We start from the raw sequence: 7,118 nt of genomic DNA, 5'->3' as shown, positions 1-7,118 counted from the left end.
GGTTATGAGGTGCCATCAACTCCCGTTTAATTACTTCCGTTTCATAGAAGTCCTTAAACTCTTGAGATACATACTCTCCACCATTGTCGCTTCTCAAGGCCTTGATCTTCTTCCCTGACTCTTTCTCAACCAAATCTTTGAACTCACAAAACTTTGAGAAGGTTTGGTCCCTCTTTTGCATGAAATAAATCTAACATTTATGAGAAAAATCATCAATGAAAATCACAGAATACATTTGCTTCACGGTGGATGCTATCAAGAATGGTCCACACAAATCAGTATGAACTCGCTCTAAGATCGCTTCAGCTCAACTGTCTTGATCATGAAAGGAAGACTTGGCACACTTTCCCAAGGTACAACCTTTGCATGTGTCCACTTGGTCAAGTTTACCTTTGGGAAGTCCGGTAGAGATCTGCTGCATTATCTTCAAGGCCCCATGATGCAAGTGGCCCAACCGCCTATGCCATAACTCACCAATGTCTTGGCTTTGCACCAATTCTGTTTTCAAACTCAATGCAGCATAGTCATCTACCTCTAGTTTATAGAGATTCTTCACTTGAATTGCAATCCTCTTGATCTGACCCGTGGCTATGTGTCTCAGGATTCCTTTCCTTTACTGAATACAACATCATAGCCTTTTTCTTCCAACATCGCAACCAATACCAAGTTCTTCTTCATTCTAGGCACATACTTTACATCAGTCAAGGTGAGAGGAGCTCCATGCTCCCTCTTAAAAGCAACCGTGCATTCTCCTGAAACACAGTACTTTCTGTTGTCACCCATATCTATGTGCATATTGAGGTCTTTCTCCTCCAAGGTACTGAATAAACTTTTGTCGCTAATCATGTGGAATGAGGCTCCACTATCAAGATACCAAACACAACCCACCATCGATGAAACCATGCATGCGATGAGGCTAAAACCCAATTCAAACTGAGAGGCTAATGCCTCACCTCCTTATCCTTTTGAGGATCCCTTCTTGGATTTCTTTAATGGGAAATTAGTTGCATAATGGCCCATCTCATGACAATTAAAGCATCTCTCTTTAGATTTTTCAATCTTCTTCCCTCCATGAGAAGAACTCGATTTGGAATGGGAAGCCTTCCCTTTCCATTTCCTTGTCTTACTTGCTAAGGCCAGATTTTCTTCATCATCATTCTTAGATGAAGAACCATCTCTTGTGCTCCTCCTATTCTTGTCCTGCATCAGATCCGACCATATTCTTTCCCAATCCGGCAGTTTCTCTCTTCCATTCACAGAGTCCTGGTAGCTATTCCAGCTCTTTGGAAGACTAAGGAGAGCAAGACTCACCATATCATCATCAGCTGTAGTTATTCCCACACTACCAAGCTCATATCTATAGGTGGTGAGCTTGTTTAGATATGTGGAAATAGTGTCGCCCTTCTCCATCTTGATTTTCCGAAGCTTATCCTTGAGCGCCAATCTCCTCTAGTCGCTACTGTTCTGATATAGGTCCTTCAATGTCTTCCACATTAAAAATGGATTCTCCTTCCCATGGAGACTCAAGACAATATGGTCTCGAACTCCCTCCAGAAGAATCCATCTCGCCTTCGCCACACACTTCTTCCATTCAGCCAATTCTTGTGCATTAGCTGCAGCTGGCTTGGGGATTTCTTAATCAATGAAATCCTTCAAACCATTGTCTTCTAATACCGCTTCCATGTGATCCTTCCATGCTATGTAATTCGAGCTGCCATCCAGAGCATACTCAAGTCTCAAGCCATTGAATGCCATTGGTGAACTTTGAAGTATGATACGAATTCGATTTTGTACCTGCAACCAAGAACTTCAAACTTGGAATTTCCCTTCTCAGTATACTGTTCACAACTTCAATCACCTTTGCTCTGATACCATGTAGAAATTCTGACTGTAGATTAACTTCATTATGCAATATAACTAAAGAAAAATACTTAACCTACTTCTACAATCAAACTTGCGGAAGCTTAATCGACTTTGAGCAAGATCAAGCAGAACACATATAACAGAGAAGAAGAATTAATACACATGAAACACAGAAGAATACTCTGGGGAAAGCCTCAACTAAAATCCCCTCTATCTGTATTATCATACGAGTGGAAATATCTCAGGATTACACACAGCTTTAGCTCTCACAACTATCCAGCTCTCAGTACAATCCTTCACACTGCTCATAGATAGAATAGACTGCTCATATGCCTTCTCCTCTTCCCTCCAAGCCTCCTATTTCCTTGCGTTGTTTTGCTTGGGTGTTCTAGTTGTAACCGTGTGTGACACTAATCTCACACACTGATCCAACACACTGTAAAATTGTGCAAATCTCAAGGAATGAATTCCTTCTGCATGCAAGAGATTTTCCTATAGGAAAATTCTTGCAACTGATAGTACATTGTCCCTACCTTTAATCTCAACTGGGTCTTTGTCTGAACTGACATGCATGAGTTATCGATGAGAGAATATTTAGTTATTTGGAGTACACTAGTTTGATGCATGCATGCATTAACTAACTGAACTCACAATTAGTTCCTCAAACTGTTTGGAACTAATTTAACTGGACTTAACTCAGTTAATTGAGCTAACTAATTACAACTCAAATACAACTCATCCTTATCTCCTTAACTAAGGGATAATATCCTTAATTTAAGGGATAACTATTGCATGAATTCAAAAAGACTTCTAGCTTTAATTTCTCCAAATAATTAACTCAAGATGAATTAATCAATTATTTTCCAAGCAGCTGGTGAGACTAAATTCAAATTTTAATTCAAGGACAAATTAAAATTGGAATATTCTTGTTGCCACATTTCAATGGGAAAAGAAACCATTATTCACACTAATCATCAGCCTCTGCAATATCTGCAATCTCAAACCAAATTGCAGCATTCAAGGAACTTTAATTGGATGCGAGTTTTACATAAATTCCACTTGGTAATAAGGTACAAGAAAGGCATTTATAACAGAGCTGCTGATATGCTTTCTAGACCGGTTGTAAATGTATCCATTTTACTCAAGAATAATTATGTTTTGCCTTAACGTTATGTTGAACAATACGCATAGGACATTGACTTTCAAGAGGTATATTTAAACTTGAGTCAAAGCCTCCAAGTTGAGGAATTAGACTACCATGTACATGATAATTTGTTGTATCATTTGGGAAAACTTTGTTTTCCACAGGGAGAGAGAGTAAATGTCATAAGGGAAGCACACACTTCTCTTATTGCTGGACATTTCAGTGTAAGTAAAATAGTGGAAAATATTTAGAGGTATTTTTATTGGCCTCGTATGCTTGAAAGTGTGTCACGTTTTATAAGAGGTTGTTCATTATGTGCAGTCAGTAAGCCTAGTAATAGGAAACTAAGATTGTACACACCACTTCCAGTGCCTTCAAGGCCATGGGAAATTTTTTCTATGTATTTTGTAGGAGGTCTTCCTTTGTCAAGGAAAGGTCATGATTATTTGTATGTAGTTGTGGATAGGTTCAGCAAGATGTGCATGTTAATGCCTTGTAAAAAGCAAATTACAACTCAACTTTTCTTTCAAAATGTATGGGTTCATTTTGGATTGCCTATTTCTATTGTAAGTGATCATGATTCTAGATTTGTTGGGAATTTTTGGTCAAGTTTATGGAACTTGATGGACACCAAATTGAAGAAATGTACAACCTTTCATCCGAAAGCATATGGTAAAACTAAAGTGGTTAACAGGACAATCATTCATTTGCTAAGAGGATATTGCTGCAAACATCCTAAGTTGTGGGATGAACAGTTGCATTATATTCAGCATGCTTACAACATAGAAAAATACACTTCTACTCTAACTTCGCCTTTTGAGGCATGTCTTGGTTATTTACCGAAATTTCCCTTGGATTTCATCTTTGAGAATGATGTAGCTGTAGATGGACATAGTGACATAAACATATCAAAGAAAGTCATTGAGAAAATTCAGTTGATTCACCAAACAGTTCAAGAACAACTAGAAAAGAGTCAAGGAAAGTATAAGGCAATGCATGATAAGCATCATGTGGATCATCAGTTTCAAGTAGGTGATGAATTTTGGCTTTACATTAGTAAGGAAAGGCTTCAAGGTGAAGGTAAAAAGTTGAAACCAATTCGTTATGGTCCATTTAAAATTTTGGAAAAGATTGGTAATTATGTTTTTAAGCTTGATTTGCCTTCATATATGAAAATTTATTCCATTGTTAATGTTGAAAATTTGAGATTGTATGAACCTCCTTTTATTGAAAATCAAGGAAAGAATGTTCAAATTCCATCTATTGAATACCTTTCTCGAGAATTCCTTGTTGTGCTTCAGCAAGACACTATACTTGATAGAAGGACAAGGACAGCTAAAAGGGGAAGTATTGATTATCTTTAGGTGGGTCTCAAAGGTACACATCCATCAAAGGCCAAATGGATTGAAGTGGGGAAGGTGAGGGAACAATACCCTCATCTATTCAATAACTGAACGTAATCCTTTTGGGGTCCAAAAGGCTTCTAGTGGGGAGGAGTGATCAGGTGCTCAGAATTATGCTCAAAATCAAAGTTTCATAATCTTGTCAAACTTAGCTTCAGATTGAAGAGCTCATCATTCTGAATCCAACATTGCAAACGACATTCAAATCCAATTTCGTATGCAGAAGTTAGGGTAAGTCAAAGTTCAAATTTGACTTGCCTACATGGTAGGATTAGGATGATGTGTCAAGGTCTTCAGCGAATAAGGAGGCGCCAAGTGGAATCCCACCATTGGCCCTCACAAATTGCATATCATAGCGGTAACTAGTTTGGGTTAAGAATCGGCCCCTAGGCAGAGCCGATTGCAATTTGCGATATCGTATATCGTAATCGCAGGAAAGGATCGGTGAACAAATATCGACCCCAGCACCGGCAAGGTTGGGAGTTGCGATGCGATGTGATCACATATTGCAATTTTAGAGAAGACAAGAATCAACAAGGACAAGGGTTAGGTTTCGATGCAATAGCAGCCCCGATTGCGATGCGGTAAACCACAATCGCACAAGACAACAGAGTCCCATAGTTTATCACCACTAGACATCGCCAATTGCGATTTGCAATAAGGCCGATAGGATATGGCCTGCAGTGCAGTGAAATTCTTTCCCGATTAGTGGATTTTGGGGCTAATTTGTAGTTTTCTGCCAGTTTTGGAGCATTTTGTGGAACAAATAGTGGGAGAACTGGGAGAAGTCGTAACTTCTTCAATTCTTATCCAAATTAGTTGTAAAAAGAGTCAATGCTAGCAGTTTTGGATATTCTAAACTCATTGAGATAGATTTTAGAAGCATCTAAGCATTGCAAACACACTTTTGATGTAATTTGAGCATAATAGAGAGGCACGAGCCATTGGAAGCTAGACCAAGGTGACATAGCCCAGGAGGAGTGAACTCCTTTATCATGTGTTTATTGTGTTTTATATTTTGATGTTCTTTGAAGTTATATTGCTACTATTCAACATATGTTTTTATGTTAAACTGTTTATAAGATTTACATAAGAAACTCTCATTGGAATCTATTAATTATGGAAAAGTTTTGAATCCTTAAGAACTTGAAAAAGAAAATCATAAGCATCTTGGGTTTATTTCTGAATCGGGAATTAGCACAACATTACTAATCTGCTCCAATTCAGATTAGTGATGGGCCTCGGTATTGCAACAAGAATGATGCAATTCCTAGCGCTACCAACTTTAATTATCAACCCGGGGTTCATAAAAACTTAAGAGGTATCGACACTATATGTGCAGCATATAATGTATCATTCCTTCATTGTCATGATGTAATGGAGTCCATGTAATGAAATCAAATCCTAAACTAATTGTAGAAAACGAAATGCTTGAAATGGAAACCTTGACCTATTGCAAGAAATAAAATACAAGGAAAGAAACCTCTTCTAATTACATAAAGTAAAGATCATGAAATAAATATCAACCATTACATTTCAAAGAGTTTAGATCCATTAACAGTGTTCATTGGATGTGGCAATCAAGAAAATCATCATTGTATTATCCAATTCATAAATTTTCCCATTAACCCAAATCCATGAAATGTTTTGCATGGGTAAAGAGGTAATTCCTAAGTGGCCTTTAGTCTTACCTAATAGTTGATTTAGAGCCTAGGGGTCTTGATTCAACGCTAAGGGACAATAACCAAGCTTCTATATGGTTTCATGTCGTTTACTACAGGAAACAACATATTTGCCATAGGGAGTTATAATTCACCAAATGAGCAACCAAATCAAATCCAAATTGGATGGGACAATTTTTTTATTGACTAGGATGTATTATGTCTCCATTCCAAGTGGAATCACTCAAAAAAGACCTCTATTAACCTAATCAAGTGAAAATGAAACGGGGTTGTTTTTGTTATTAAATAGATTTTTTTTTTAAATCTAATGCAAGTGGAATCAACTCGATTGAAGCTTGTTAGCATGCTCTAAAAAATAACAGAAATTTATTGTTATTTGCCACAAGAGACTTCAAGACATCTAGATTTGGGAATAAACAAACTAATCCAAGTAGCTCAATAATTACTATGACCTTCCAAATTTGTTCCAATGATGAAATGATGCTTGTGATTCTACAAAATTACTTCAACCATTTAACCCAATCCTACAACAAGAAATCATTAATACTAAATGCAGAAATAGAAAAAAGACAAGAATAAGAGATGCATGTGAATAAGAAGTGAAAAGAAGAAAATGAAATGATACAAAAGGGCTATGAGGCTCCTAGGATGGCCAAGCCCAAGGAAACCCAGAGTCCTATGGAGGAGACCAAAATTTAGAAGCTAAACATGGCACCAATCTTCATTATTTCCATCAATACAATTACATCCCTGCAAGAAATGACAATGGAGCTACAAAAATACAAGTTCTTTCCACAAGAAGACTAAGAAAAATCTACCCCTAGAGGAAAATATGACTTGGTACTTATAAAAAATGATTAGGAATCAATCCCCATGAAAGGAGGAAGCTTTCCCCACTAAAATCCCTTGATTAGTGGATCTGGCTCCAATACTAGGAATCTGCATTAAATCGCAGGGGACACATTCCTACTTTTTCTCAATCATTAGAGCTCCAAAATTTGTGCCATAATTCTAGAATATTTTGTT

This window comes from Pinus tabuliformis, chromosome 7, assembly GCF_031772625.1.
Source record: "Pinus tabuliformis cultivar Carrire ecotype Pingquan chromosome 7, CPIR1, whole genome shotgun sequence".
NCBI classification, from domain to species: Eukaryota; Viridiplantae; Streptophyta; class Pinopsida; order Pinales; family Pinaceae; genus Pinus; species Pinus tabuliformis.
The sequence above is the reverse complement of the archived record's forward strand: the minus strand, read 5'-3'. Positions refer to the sequence as shown.